Here is a 13595-nt window from a genome sequence, read left to right on the forward strand (position 1 = left end):
TCAAGTCACAATGTCTAGCCGGTTCAAAAGTCTGATTTGCGCTCTTGCGGCTAGCCGCATAAACGATGGCAACCTTTTCATTCATGTACTTCTTTTTTTTTCATGTGTTTATTATTTTGGCGTTTTCCCACCGCATTTCAAGGACGACTTTCTGTTTCCCCACAATGCAACAGTGTACATTGCCCTCAACCGCAAACAGAGCGCATTTCAGTCGCGGTGATGTCACGTCGAACACCAAGCCAGAGCCCTGCCGAAATGCGACACCTAAATGGACAAGTGACCGTGTGCAAGATGCGACGTGAGTTCCAAACGGTTCGTCGGGTGTGCTTGAAAATGGCCTCAAATTAAAGCTGACAGTCTGCACTTGAACTTGGTTGTCGTTGTGTCCTTTCAAACTGAAATCGCTAGAGCGCAGAACCAAAAGAAGAAAAACACGTGCCACTGTCCAATGAAGTGCGGCGCTCACTGTAACTCGGCAATCCTGCTTCATGATAGGCTACAGACGTGTAAGGAAAATGTGCGGTACTCTTGGTGTGAAGTGAATTTGCATTGCACTGATTTAGCCTGTGTTGTGTCTAAAATAGCGCCGTACGTAATGAATTTGGATGCTAGCCTTGTTCCTTTGCAATGCGCTGCCCAAGTGTCTGGGTAAGACATGAGAAGCATAAACGGGTAATAGACTAAACGATATAGCACTGTGCGCGACGTGTTTTGAACGTTGTGAAACAGCAGCGCCTGTCCAAAAGCATAGTGAAAAAAGCTTACAGCACCTGGTATTCCCAGGCGGTCTCCCATCCAAGTACTAACCGGGCCCGACCCTGCTTAGCTTCCGAGATCGGGCGTATTCAGAGTGGTATGGCCGTAAGCGAAGGAAAGGCAGCACAAGGGGGTATTTGCACATTAATCGAGTCTATCGTTTGACCACGTGATCAGGGGAGAGCGCGAACGCAGTCCCCCACTAGCAGAAATTATACAGTCGAGATTCCCACATTTGAGGAATTCGCAGGGGTCAACACAGCCGGAGTGCAATGGCCGAGCCTCGCCCTGGGTGAACCGCCTTCGTGATCACGGTATCTCCCCTGCCAGGTAAGTATGAGTTGGAATCCGCAAGGGATGGGCCGGACCGCTAGGTGGTACGTTGCACAGTTACGGTTTCTGAGTATTCGGCTAGCAGCCCGTCAAGTCACAATGTCTAGCCGGTTCAAAAGTCTGATTTGCGCTCTTGCGGCTAGCCGCATAAACGATGGCAACCTTTTCATTCATGTACTTCTTTTTTTTTTCATGTGTTTATTATTTTGGCGTTTTCCCACCGCATTTCAAGGACGACTTTCTGCTTCCCCACAATGCAACAGTGTACATTGCCCTCAACCGCAAACAGAGCGCATTTCAGTCGCGGTGATGTCACGTCGAACACCAAGCCAGAGCCCTGCCGAAATGCGACACCTAAATGGACAAGTGACCGTGTGCAAGATGCGACGTGAGTTCCAAACGGTTCGTCGGGTGTGCTTGAAAATGGCCTCAAATTAAAGCTGACAGTCTGCACTTGAACTTGGTTGTCGTTGTGTCCTTTCAAACTGAAATCGCTAGAGCGCAGAACCAAAAGAAGAAAAACACGTGCCACTGTCCAATGAAGTGCGGCGCTCACTGTAACTCGGCAATCCTGCTTCATGATAGGCTACAGACGTGTAAGGAAAATGTGCGGTACTCTTGGTGTGAAGTGAATTTGCATTGCACTGATTTAGCCTGTGTTGTGTCTAAAATAGCGCCGTACGTAATGAATTTGGATGCTAGCCTTGTTCCTTTGCAATGCGCTGCCCAAGTGTCTGGGTAAGACATGAGAAGCATAAACGGGTAATAGACTAAACGATATAGCACTGTGCGCGACGTGTTTTGAACGTTGTGAAACAGCAGCGCCTGTCCAAAAGCATAGTGAAAAAAGCTTACAGCACCTGGTATTCCCAGGCGGTCTCCCATCCAAGTACTAACCGGGCCCGACCCTGCTTAGCTTCCGAGATCGGGCGTATTCAGAGTGGTATGGCCGTAAGCGAAGGAAAGGCAGCACAAGGGGGTATTTGCACATTAATCGAGTCTATCGTTTGACCACGTGATCAGGGGAGAGCGCGAACGCAGTCCCCCACTAGCAGAAATTATACAGTCGAGATTCCCACATTTGAGGAATTCGCAGGGGTCAACACAGCCGGAGTGCAATGGCCGAGCCTCGCCCTGGGTGAACCGCCTTCGTGATCACGGTATCTCCCCTGCCAGGTAAGTATGAGTTGGAATCCGCAAGGGATGGGCCGGACCGCTAGGTGGTACGTTGCACAGTTACGGTTTCTGAGTATTCGGCTAGCAGCCCGTCAAGTCACAATGTCTAGCCGGTTCAAAAGTCTGATTTGCGCTCTTGCGGCTAGCCGCATAAACGATGGCAACCTTTTCATTCATGTACTTCTTTTTTTTTCATGTGTTTATTATTTTGGCGTTTTCCCACCGCATTTCAAGGACGACTTTCTGTTTCCCCACAATGCAACAGTGTACATCGCCCTCAACCGCAAACAGAGCGCATTTCAGTCGCGGTGATGTCACGTCGAACACCAAGCCAGAGCCCTGCCGAAATGCGACACCTAAATGGACAAGTGACCGTGTGCAAGATGCGACGTGAGTTCCAAACGGTTCGTCGGGTGTGCTTGAAAATGGCCTCAAATTAAAGCTGACAGTCTGCACTTGAACTTGGTTGTCGTTGTGTCCTTTCAAACTGAAATCGCTAGAGCGCAGAACCAAAAGAAGAAAAACACGTGCCACTGTCCAATGAAGTGCGGCGCTCACTGTAACTCGGCAATCCTGCTTCATGATAGGCTACAGACGTGTAAGGAAAATGTGCGGTACTCTTGGTGTGAAGTGAATTTGCATTGCACTGATTTAGCCTGTGTTGTGTCTAAAATAGCGCCGTACGTAATGAATTTGGATGCTAGCCTTGTTCCTTTGCAATGCGCTGCCCAAGTGTCTGGGTAAGACATGAGAAGCATAAACGGGTAATAGACTAAACGATATAGCACTGTGCGCGACGTGTTTTGAACGTTGTGAAACAGCAGCGCCTGTCCAAAAGCATAGTGAAAAAAGCTTACAGCACCTGGTATTCCCAGGCGGTCTCCCATCCAAGTACTAACCGGGCCCGACCCTGCTTAGCTTCCGAGATCAGGCGTATTCAGAGTGGTATGGCCGTAAGCGAAGGAAAGGCAGCACAAGGGGGTATTTGCACATTAATCGAGTCTATCGTTTGACCACGTGACCAGGGGAGAGCGCGAACGCAGTCCCCCACTAGCAGAAATTATGCAGTCGAGATTCCCACATTTGAGGAATTCGCAGGGGTCAACACAGCCGGAGTGCAATGGCCGAGCCTCGCCCTGGGTGAACCGCCTTCGTGATCACGGTATCTCCCCTGCCAGGTAAGTATGAGTTGGAATCCGCAAGGGATGGGCCGGACCGCTAGGTGGTACGTTGCACAGTTACGGTTTCTGAGTATTCGGCTAGCAGCCCGTCAAGTCACAATGTCTAGCCGGTTCAAAAGTCTGATTTGCGCTCTTGCGGCTAGCCGCATAAACGATGGCAACCTTTTCATTCATGTACTTCTTTTTTTTTCATGTGTTTATTATTTTGGCGTTTTCCCACTGCATTTCAAGGACGACTTTCTGTTTCCCCACAATGCAACAGTGTACATTGCCCTCAACCGCAAACAGAGCGCATTTCAGTCGCGGTGATGTCACGTCGAACACCAAGCCAGAGCCCTGCCGAAATGCGACACCTAAATGGACAAGTGACCGTGTGCAAGATGCGACGTGAGTTCCAAACGGTTCGTCGGGTGTGCTTGAAAATGGCCTCAAATTAAAGCTGACAGTCTGCACTTGAACTTGGTTGTCGTTGTGTCCTTTCAAACTGAAATCGCTAGAGCGCAGAACCAAAAGAAGAAAAACACGTGCCACTGTCCAATGAAGTGCGGCGCTCACTGTAACTCGGCAATCCTGCTTCATGATAGGCTACAGACGTGTAAGGAAAATGTGCGGTACTCTTGGTGTGAAGTGAATTTGCATTGCACTGATTTAGCCTGTGTTGTGTCTAAAATAGCGCCGTACGTAATGAATTTGGATGCTAGCCTTGTTCCTTTGCAATGCGCTGCCCAAGTGTCTGGGTAAGACATGAGAAGCATAAACGGGTAATAGACTAAACGATATAGCACTGTGCGCGACGTGTTTTGAACGTTGTGAAACAGCAGCGCCTGTCCAAAAGCATAGTGAAAAAAGCTTACAGCACCTGGTATTCCCAGGCGGTCTCCCATCCAAGTACTAACCGGGCCCGACCCTGCTTAGCTTCCGAGATCGGGCGTATTCAGAGTGGTATGGCCGTAAGCGAAGGAAAGGCAGCACAAGGGGGTATTTGCACATTAATCGAGTCTATCGTTTGACCACGTGATCAGGGGAGAGCGCGAACGCAGTCCCCCACTAGCAGAAATTATACAGTCGAGATTCCCACATTTGAGGAATTCGCAGGGGTCAACACAGCCGGAGTGCAATGGCCGAGCCTCGCCCTGGGTGAACCGCCTTCGTGATCACGGTATCTCCCCTGCCAGGTAAGTATGAGTTGGAATCCGCAAGGGATGGGCCGGACCGCTAGGTGGTACGTTGCACAGTTACGGTTTCTGAGTATTCGGCTAGCAGCCCGTCAAGTCACAATGTCTAGCCGGTTCAAAAGTCTGATTTGCGCTCTTGCGGCTAGCCGCATAAACGATGGCAACCTTTTTTTTCATGTGTTTATTATTTTGGCGTTTTCCCACCGCATTTCAAGGACGACTTTCTGCTTCCCCACAATGCAACAGTGTACATCGCCCTCAACCGCAAACAGAGCGCATTTCAGTCGCGGTGATGTCACGTCGAACACCAAGCCAGAGCCCTGCCGAAATGCGACACCTAAATGGACAAGTGACCGTGTGCAAGATGCGACGTGAGTTCCAAACGGTTCGTCGGGTGTGCTTGAAAATGGCCTCAAATTAAAGCTGACAGTCTGCACTTGAACTTGGTTGTCGTTGTGTCCTTTCAAACTGAAATCGCTAGAGCGCAGAACCAAAAGAAGAAAAACACGTGCCACTGTCCAATGAAGTGCGGCGCTCACTGTAACTCGGCAATCCTGCTTCATGATAGGCTACAGACGTGTAAGGAAAATGTGCGGTACTCTTGGTGTGAAGTGAATTTGCATTGCACTGATTTAGCCTGTGTTGTGTCTAAAATAGCGCCGTACGTAATGAATTTGGATGCTAGCCTTGTTCCTTTGCAATGCGCTGCCCAAGTGTCTGGGTAAGACATGAGAAGCATAAACGGGTAATAGACTAAACGATATAGCACTGTGCGCGACGTGTTTTGAACGTTGTGAAACAGCAGCGCCTGTCCAAAAGCATAATGAAAAAAGCTTACAGCACCTGGTATTCCCAGGCGGTCTCCCATCCAAGTACTAACCGGGCCCGACCCTGCTTAGCTTCCGAGATCAGGCGTATTCAGAGTGGTATGGCCGTAAGCGAAGGAAAGGCAGCACAAGGGGGTATTTGCACATTAATCGAGTCTATCGTTTGACCACGTGACCAGGGGAGAGCGCGAACGCAGTCCCCCACTAGCAGAAATTATGCAGTCGAGATTCCCACATTTGAGGAATTCGCAGGGGTCAACACAGCCGGAGTGCAATGGCCGAGCCTCGCCCTGGGTGAACCGCCTTCGTGATCACGGTATCTCCCCTGCCAGGTAAGTATGAGTTGGAATCCGCAAGGGATGGGCCGGACCGCTAGGTGGTACGTTGCACAGTTACGGTTTCTGAGTATTCGGCTAGCAGCCCGTCAAGTCACAATGTCTAGCCGGTTCAAAAGTCTGATTTGCGCTCTTGCGGCTAGCCGCATAAACGATGGCAACCTTTTCATTCATGTACTTCTTTTTTTTTCATGTGTTTATTATTTTGGCGTTTTCCCACCGCATTTCAAGGACGACTTTCTGTTTCCCCACAATGCAACAGTGTACATCGCCCTCAACCGCAAACAGAGCGCATTTCAGTCGCGGTGATGTCACGTCGAACACCAAGCCAGAGCCCTGCCGAAATGCGACACCTAAATGGACAAGTGACCGTGTGCAAGATGCGACGTGAGTTCCAAACGGTTCGTCGGGTGTGCTTGAAAATGGCCTCAAATTAAAGCTGACAGTCTGCACTTGAACTTGGTTGTCGTTGTGTCCTTTCAAACTGAAATCGCTAGAGCGCAGAACCAAAAGAAGAAAAACACGTGCCACTGTCCAATGAAGTGCGGCGCTCACTGTAACTCGGCAATCCTGCTTCATGATAGGCTACAGACGTGTAAGGAAAATGTGCGGTACTCTTGGTGTGAAGTGAATTTGCATTGCACTGATTTAGCCTGTGTTGTGTCTAAAATAGCGCCGTACGTAATGAATTTGGATGCTAGCCTTGTTCCTTTGCAATGCGCTGCCCAAGTGTCTGGGTAAGACATGAGAAGCATAAACGGGTAATAGACTAAACGATATAGCACTGTGCGCGACGTGTTTTGAACGTTGTGAAACAGCAGCGCCTGTCCAAAAGCATAGTGAAAAAAGCTTACAGCACCTGGTATTCCCAGGCGGTCTCCCATCCAAGTACTAACCGGGCCCGACCCTGCTTAGCTTCCGAGATCAGGCGTATTCAGAGTGGTATGGCCGTAAGCGAAGGAAAGGCAGCACAAGGGGGTATTTGCACATTAATCGAGTCTATCGTTTGACCACGTGATCAGGGGAGAGCGCGAACGCAGTCCCCCACTAGCAGAAATTATGCAGTCGAGATTCCCACATTTGAGGAATTCGCAGGGGTCAACACAGCCGGAGTGCAATGGCCGAGCCTCGCCCTGGGTGAACCGCCTTCGTGATCACGGTATCTCCCCTGCCAGGTAAGTATGAGTTGGAATCCGCAAGGGATGGGCCGGACCGCTAGGTGGTACGTTGCACAGTTACGGTTTCTGAGTATTCGGCTAGCAGCCCGTCAAGTCACAATGTCTAGCCGGTTCAAAAGTCTGATTTGCGCTCTTGCGGCTAGCCGCATAAACGATGGCAACCTTTTTTTTCATGTGTTTATTATTTTGGCGTTTTCCCACCGCATTTCAAGGACGACTTTCTGCTTCCCCACAATGCAACAGTGTACATCGCCCTCAACCGCAAACAGAGCGCATTTCAGTCGCGGTGATGTCACGTCGAACACCAAGCCAGAGCCCTGCCGAAATGCGACACCTAAATGGACAAGTGACCGTGTGCAAGATGCGACGTGAGTTCCAAACGGTTCGTCGGGTGTGCTTGAAAATGGCCTCAAATTAAAGCTGACAGTCTGCACTTGAACTTGGTTGTCGTTGTGTCCTTTCAAACTGAAATCGCTAGAGCGCAGAACCAAAAGAAGAAAAACACGTGCCACTGTCCAATGAAGTGCGGCGCTCACTGTAACTCGGCAATCCTGCTTCATGATAGGCTACAGACGTGTAAGGAAAATGTGCGGTACTCTTGGTGTGAAGTGAATTTGCATTGCACTGATTTAGCCTGTGTTGTGTCTAAAATAGCGCCGTACGTAATGAATTTGGATGCTAGCCTTGTTCCTTTGCAATGCGCTGCCCAAGTGTCTGGGTAAGACATGAGAAGCATAAACGGGTAATAGACTAAACGATATAGCACTGTGCGCGACGTGTTTTGAACGTTGTGAAACAGCAGCGCCTGTCCAAAAGCATAGTGAAAAAAGCTTACAGCACCTGGTATTCCCAGGCGGTCTCCCATCCAAGTACTAACCGGGCCCGACCCTGCTTAGCTTCCGAGATCAGGCGTATTCAGAGTGGTATGGCCGTAAGCGAAGGAAAGGCAGCACAAGGGGGTATTTGCACATTAATCGAGTCTATCGTTTGACCACGTGACCAGGGGAGAGCGCGAACGCAGTCCCCCACTAGCAGAAATTATGCAGTCGAGATTCCCACATTTGAGGAATTCGCAGGGGTCAACACAGCCGGAGTGCAATGGCCGAGCCTCGCCCTGGGTGAACCGCCTTCGTGATCACGGTATCTCCCCTGCCAGGTAAGTATGAGTTGGAATCCGCAAGGGATGGGCCGGACCGCTAGGTGGTACGTTGCACAGTTACGGTTTCTGAGTATTCGGCTAGCAGCCCGTCAAGTCACAATGTCTAGCCGGTTCAAAAGTCTGATTTGCGCTCTTGCGGCTAGCCGCATAAACGATGGCAACCTTTTCATTCATGTACTTCTTTTTTTTTCATGTGTTTATTATTTTGGCGTTTTCCCACCGCATTTCAAGGACGACTTTCTGTTTCCCCACAATGCAACAGTGTACATTGCCCTCAACCGCAAACAGAGCGCATTTCAGTCGCGGTGATGTCACGTCGAACACCAAGCCAGAGCCCTGCCGAAATGCGACACCTAAATGGACAAGTGACCGTGTGCAAGATGCGACGTGAGTTCCAAACGGTTCGTCGGGTGTGCTTGAAAATGGCCTCAAATTAAAGCTGACAGTCTGCACTTGAACTTGGTTGTCGTTGTGTCCTTTCAAACTGAAATCGCTAGAGCGCAGAACCAAAAGAAGAAAAACACGTGCCACTGTCCAATGAAGTGCGGCGCTCACTGTAACTCGGCAATCCTGCTTCATGATAGGCTACAGACGTGTAAGGAAAATGTGCGGTACTCTTGGTGTGAAGTGAATTTGCATTGCACTGATTTAGCCTGTGTTGTGTCTAAAATAGCGCCGTACGTAATGAATTTGGATGCTAGCCTTGTTCCTTTGCAATGCGCTGCCCAAGTGTCTGGGTAAGACATGAGAAGCATAAACGGGTAATAGACTAAACGATATAGCACTGTGCGCGACGTGTTTTGAACGTTGTGAAACAGCAGCGCCTGTCCAAAAGCATAGTGAAAAAAGCTTACAGCACCTGGTATTCCCAGGCGGTCTCCCATCCAAGTACTAACCGGGCCCGACCCTGCTTAGCTTCCGAGATCGGGCGTATTCAGAGTGGTATGGCCGTAAGCGAAGGAAAGGCAGCACAAGGGGGTATTTGCACATTAATCGAGTCTATCGTTTGACCACGTGATCAGGGGAGAGCGCGAACGCAGTCCCCCACTAGCAGAAATTATACAGTCGAGATTCCCACATTTGAGGAATTCGCAGGGGTCAACACAGCCGGAGTGCAATGGCCGAGCCTCGCCCTGGGTGAACCGCCTTCGTGATCACGGTATCTCCCCTGCCAGGTAAGTATGAGTTGGAATCCGCAAGGGATGGGCCGGACCGCTAGGTGGTACGTTGCACAGTTACGGTTTCTGAGTATTCGGCTAGCAGCCCGTCAAGTCACAATGTCTAGCCGGTTCAAAAGTCTGATTTGCGCTCTTGCGGCTAGCCGCATAAACGATGGCAACCTTTTCATTCATGTACTTCTTTTTTTTTCATGTGTTTATTATTTTGGCGTTTTCCCACCGCATTTCAAGGACGACTTTCTGTTTCCCCACAATGCAACAGTGTACATCGCCCTCAACCGCAAACAGAGCGCATTTCAGTCGCGGTGATGTCACGTCGAACACCAAGCCAGAGCCCTGCCGAAATGCGACACCTAAATGGACAAGTGACCGTGTGCAAGATGCGACGTGAGTTCCAAACGGTTCGTCGGGTGTGCTTGAAAATGGCCTCAAATTAAAGCTGACAGTCTGCACTTGAACTTGGTTGTCGTTGTGTCCTTTCAAACTGAAATCGCTAGAGCGCAGAACCAAAAGAAGAAAAACACGTGCCACTGTCCAATGAAGTGCGGCGCTCACTGTAACTCGGCAATCCTGCTTCATGATAGGCTACAGACGTGTAAGGAAAATGTGCGGTACTCTTGGTGTGAAGTGAATTTGCATTGCACTGATTTAGCCTGTGTTGTGTCTAAAATAGCGCCGTACGTAATGAATTTGGATGCTAGCCTTGTTCCTTTGCAATGCGCTGCCCAAGTGTCTGGGTAAGACATGAGAAGCATAAACGGGTAATAGACTAAACGATATAGCACTGTGCGCGACGTGTTTTGAACGTTGTGAAACAGCAGCGCCTGTCCAAAAGCATAGTGAAAAAAGCTTACAGCACCTGGTATTCCCAGGCGGTCTCCCATCCAAGTACTAACCGGGCCCGACCCTGCTTAGCTTCCGAGATCGGGCGTATTCAGAGTGGTATGGCCGTAAGCGAAGGAAAGGCAGCACAAGGGGGTATTTGCACATTAATCGAGTCTATCGTTTGACCACGTGACCAGGGGAGAGCGCGAACGCAGTCCCCCACTAGCAGAAATTATGCAGTCGAGATTCCCACATTTGAGGAATTCGCAGGGGTCAACACAGCCGGAGTGCAATGGCCGAGCCTCGCCCTGGGTGAACCGCCTTCGTGATCACGGTATCTCCCCTGCCAGGTAAGTATGAGTTGGAATCCGCAAGGGATGGGCCGGACCGCTAGGTGGTACGTTGCACAGTTACGGTTTCTGAGTATTCGGCTAGCAGCCCGTCAAGTCACAATGTCTAGCCGGTTCAAAAGTCTGATTTGCGCTCTTGCGGCTAGCCGCATAAACGATGGCAACCTTTTCATTCATGTACTTCTTTTTTTTTCATGTGTTTATTATTTTGGCGTTTTCCCACCGCATTTCAAGGACGACTTTCTGTTTCCCCACAATGCAACAGTGTACATTGCCCTCAACCGCAAACAGAGCGCATTTCAGTCGCGGTGATGTCACGTCGAACACCAAGCCAGAGCCCTGCCGAAATGCGACACCTAAATGGACAAGTGACCGTGTGCAAGATGCGACGTGAGTTCCAAACGGTTCGTCGGGTGTGCTTGAAAATGGCCTCAAATTAAAGCTGACAGTCTGCACTTGAACTTGGTTGTCGTTGTGTCCTTTCAAACTGAAATCGCTAGAGCGCAGAACCAAAAGAAGAAAAACACGTGCCACTGTCCAATGAAGTGCGGCGCTCACTGTAACTCGGCAATCCTGCTTCATGATAGGCTACAGACGTGTAAGGAAAATGTGCGGTACTCTTGGTGTGAAGTGAATTTGCATTGCACTGATTTAGCCTGTGTTGTGTCTAAAATAGCGCCGTACGTAATGAATTTGGATGCTAGCCTTGTTCCTTTGCAATGCGCTGCCCAAGTGTCTGGGTAAGACATGAGAAGCATAAACGGGTAATAGACTAAACGATATAGCACTGTGCGCGACGTGTTTTGAACGTTGTGAAACAGCAGCGCCTGTCCAAAAGCATAGTGAAAAAAGCTTACAGCACCTGGTATTCCCAGGCGGTCTCCCATCCAAGTACTAACCGGGCCCGACCCTGCTTAGCTTCCGAGATCGGGCGTATTCAGAGTGGTATGGCCGTAAGCGAAGGAAAGGCAGCACAAGGGGGTATTTGCACATTAATCGAGTCTATCGTTTGACCACGTGATCAGGGGAGAGCGCGAACGCAGTCCCCCACTAGCAGAAATTATACAGTCGAGATTCCCACATTTGAGGAATTCGCAGGGGTCAACACAGCCGGAGTGCAATGGCCGAGCCTCGCCCTGGGTGAACCACCTTCGTGATCACGGTATCTCCCCTGCCAGGTAAGTATGAGTTGGAATCCGCAAGGGATGGGCCGGACCGCTAGGTGGTACGTTGCACAGTTACGGTTTCTGAGTATTCGGCTAGCAGCCCGTCAAGTCACAATGTCTAGCCGGTTCAAAAGTCTGATTTGCGCTCTTGCGGCTAGCCGCATAAACGATGGCAACCTTTTCATTCATGTACTTCTTTTTTTTTTCATGTGTTTATTATTTTGGCGTTTTCCCACCGCATTTCAAGGACGACTTTCTGTTTCCCCACAATGCAACAGTGTACATTGCCCTCAACCGCAAACAGAGCGCATTTCAGTCGCGGTGATGTCACGTCGAACACCAAGCCAGAGCCCTGCCGAAATGCGACACCTAAATGGACAAGTGACCGTGTGCAAGATGCGACGTGAGTTCCAAACGGTTCGTCGGGTGTGCTTGAAAATGGCCTCAAATTAAAGCTGACAGTCTGCACTTGAACTTGGTTGTCGTTGTGTCCTTTCAAACTGAAATCGCTAGAGCGCAGAACCAAAAGAAGAAAAACACGTGCCACTGTCCAATGAAGTGCGGCGCTCACTGTAACTCGGCAATCCTGCTTCATGATAGGCTACAGACGTGTAAGGAAAATGTGCGGTACTCTTGGTGTGAAGTGAATTTGCATTGCACTGATTTAGCCTGTGTTGTGTCTAAAATAGCGCCGTACGTAATGAATTTGGATGCTAGCCTTGTTCCTTTGCAATGCGCTGCCCAAGTGTCTGGGTAAGACATGAGAAGCATAAACGGGTAATAGACTAAACGATATAGCACTGTGCGCGACGTGTTTTGAACGTTGTGAAACAGCAGCGCCTGTCCAAAAGCATAGTGAAAAAAGCTTACAGCACCTGGTATTCCCAGGCGGTCTCCCATCCAAGTACTAACCGGGCCCGACCCTGCTTAGCTTCCGAGATCGGGCGTATTCAGAGTGGTATGGCCGTAAGCGAAGGAAAGGCAGCACAAGGGGGTATTTGCACATTAATCGAGTCTATCGTTTGACCACGTGACCAGGGGAGAGCGCGAACGCAGTCCCCCACTAGCAGAAATTATGCAGTCGAGATTCCCACATTTGAGGAATTCGCAGGGGTCAACACAGCCGGAGTGCAATGGCCGAGCCTCGCCCTGGGTGAACCGCCTTCGTGATCACGGTATCTCCCCTGCCAGGTAAGTATGAGTTGGAATCCGCAAGGGATGGGCCGGACCGCTAGGTGGTACGTTGCACAGTTACGGTTTCTGAGTATTCGGCTAGCAGCCCGTCAAGTCACAATGTCTAGCCGGTTCAAAAGTCTGATTTGCGCTCTTGCGGCTAGCCGCATAAACGATGGCAACCTTTTCATTCATGTACTTCTTTTTTTTTCATGTGTTTATTATTTTGGCGTTTTCCCACCGCATTTCAAGGACGACTTTCTGTTTCCCCACAATGCAACAGTGTACATCGCCCTCAACCGCAAACAGAGCGCATTTCAGTCGCGGTGATGTCACGTCGAACACCAAGCCAGAGCCCTGCCGAAATGCGACACCTAAATGGACAAGTGACCGTGTGCAAGATGCGACGTGAGTTCCAAACGGTTCGTCGGGTGTGCTTGAAAATGGCCTCAAATTAAAGCTGACAGTCTGCACTTGAACTTGGTTGTCGTTGTGTCCTTTCAAACTGAAATCGCTAGAGCGCAGAACCAAAAGAAGAAAAACACGTGCCACTGTCCAATGAAGTGCGGCGCTCACTGTAACTCGGCAATCCTGCTTCATGATAGGCTACAGACGTGTAAGGAAAATGTGCGGTACTCTTGGTGTGAAGTGAATTTGCATTGCACTGATTTAGCCTGTGTTGTGTCTAAAATAGCGCCGTACGTAATGAATTTGGATGCTAGCCTTGTTCCTTTGCAATGCGCTGCCCAAGTGTCTGGGTAAGACATGAGAAGCATAAACGGG

At 49.8% G+C, this 13595-nt stretch overlaps 11 non-coding genes and 11 pseudogenes across 11 annotated transcripts; all 22 read right to left on the bottom strand.

The window, feature by feature from the left end:
• Positions 1-758: 758 nt before the first annotated feature.
• On the bottom strand, positions 759-867 carry LOC133117364 (5S ribosomal RNA; annotated as a pseudogene).
• A 63-nt stretch (positions 868-930) lies between these two features.
• On the bottom strand, positions 931-1094 carry LOC133117151 (U1 spliceosomal RNA). The gene has a single exon (XR_009705952.1). It is a non-coding gene; the product is annotated as a U1 spliceosomal RNA (small nuclear RNA).
• Positions 1095-1937: 843 nt separating this feature from the next.
• LOC133117365 (5S ribosomal RNA) lies at positions 1938-2046 on the bottom strand (annotated as a pseudogene).
• A 63-nt stretch (positions 2047-2109) lies between these two features.
• Positions 2110-2273, bottom strand: LOC133117152 (U1 spliceosomal RNA). Its single transcript, XR_009705953.1, has one exon. It is a non-coding gene; the product is annotated as a U1 spliceosomal RNA (small nuclear RNA).
• Positions 2274-3115: 842 nt separating this feature from the next.
• LOC133117461 (5S ribosomal RNA) lies at positions 3116-3224 on the bottom strand (annotated as a pseudogene).
• A 63-nt stretch (positions 3225-3287) lies between these two features.
• Positions 3288-3451, bottom strand: LOC133117629 (U1 spliceosomal RNA). The gene has a single exon (XR_009706174.1). It is a non-coding gene; the product is annotated as a U1 spliceosomal RNA (small nuclear RNA).
• Positions 3452-4293: 842 nt separating this feature from the next.
• Positions 4294-4402, bottom strand: LOC133117366 (5S ribosomal RNA; annotated as a pseudogene).
• A 63-nt stretch (positions 4403-4465) lies between these two features.
• Positions 4466-4629, bottom strand: LOC133117153 (U1 spliceosomal RNA). The gene has a single exon (XR_009705954.1). It is a non-coding gene; the product is annotated as a U1 spliceosomal RNA (small nuclear RNA).
• Positions 4630-5452: 823 nt separating this feature from the next.
• Positions 5453-5561, bottom strand: LOC133117462 (5S ribosomal RNA; annotated as a pseudogene).
• Positions 5562-5624: 63 nt separating this feature from the next.
• On the bottom strand, positions 5625-5788 carry LOC133117631 (U1 spliceosomal RNA). Its single transcript, XR_009706175.1, has one exon. It is a non-coding gene; the product is annotated as a U1 spliceosomal RNA (small nuclear RNA).
• Positions 5789-6630: 842 nt separating this feature from the next.
• Positions 6631-6739, bottom strand: LOC133117463 (5S ribosomal RNA; annotated as a pseudogene).
• A 63-nt stretch (positions 6740-6802) lies between these two features.
• Positions 6803-6966, bottom strand: LOC133117632 (U1 spliceosomal RNA). The gene has a single exon (XR_009706176.1). It is a non-coding gene; the product is annotated as a U1 spliceosomal RNA (small nuclear RNA).
• An 823-nt stretch (positions 6967-7789) lies between these two features.
• On the bottom strand, positions 7790-7898 carry LOC133117464 (5S ribosomal RNA; annotated as a pseudogene).
• A 63-nt stretch (positions 7899-7961) lies between these two features.
• LOC133117633 (U1 spliceosomal RNA) lies at positions 7962-8125 on the bottom strand. The gene has a single exon (XR_009706177.1). It is a non-coding gene; the product is annotated as a U1 spliceosomal RNA (small nuclear RNA).
• An 842-nt stretch (positions 8126-8967) lies between these two features.
• On the bottom strand, positions 8968-9076 carry LOC133117367 (5S ribosomal RNA; annotated as a pseudogene).
• Positions 9077-9139: 63 nt separating this feature from the next.
• LOC133117154 (U1 spliceosomal RNA) lies at positions 9140-9303 on the bottom strand. The gene has a single exon (XR_009705955.1). It is a non-coding gene; the product is annotated as a U1 spliceosomal RNA (small nuclear RNA).
• Positions 9304-10145: 842 nt separating this feature from the next.
• Positions 10146-10254, bottom strand: LOC133117368 (5S ribosomal RNA; annotated as a pseudogene).
• Positions 10255-10317: 63 nt separating this feature from the next.
• Positions 10318-10481, bottom strand: LOC133117634 (U1 spliceosomal RNA). The gene has a single exon (XR_009706178.1). It is a non-coding gene; the product is annotated as a U1 spliceosomal RNA (small nuclear RNA).
• Positions 10482-11323: 842 nt separating this feature from the next.
• On the bottom strand, positions 11324-11432 carry LOC133117369 (5S ribosomal RNA; annotated as a pseudogene).
• Positions 11433-11495: 63 nt separating this feature from the next.
• On the bottom strand, positions 11496-11659 carry LOC133117184 (U1 spliceosomal RNA). The gene has a single exon (XR_009705985.1). It is a non-coding gene; the product is annotated as a U1 spliceosomal RNA (small nuclear RNA).
• Positions 11660-12502: 843 nt separating this feature from the next.
• LOC133117370 (5S ribosomal RNA) lies at positions 12503-12611 on the bottom strand (annotated as a pseudogene).
• A 63-nt stretch (positions 12612-12674) lies between these two features.
• On the bottom strand, positions 12675-12838 carry LOC133117635 (U1 spliceosomal RNA). The gene has a single exon (XR_009706179.1). It is a non-coding gene; the product is annotated as a U1 spliceosomal RNA (small nuclear RNA).
• Between the last annotated feature and the right edge of the window lie 757 nt (positions 12839-13595).

This window comes from Conger conger, chromosome 17 (assembly GCF_963514075.1).
Source record: "Conger conger chromosome 17, fConCon1.1, whole genome shotgun sequence".
Classification (NCBI taxonomy): Eukaryota; Metazoa; Chordata; class Actinopteri; order Anguilliformes; family Congridae; genus Conger; species Conger conger.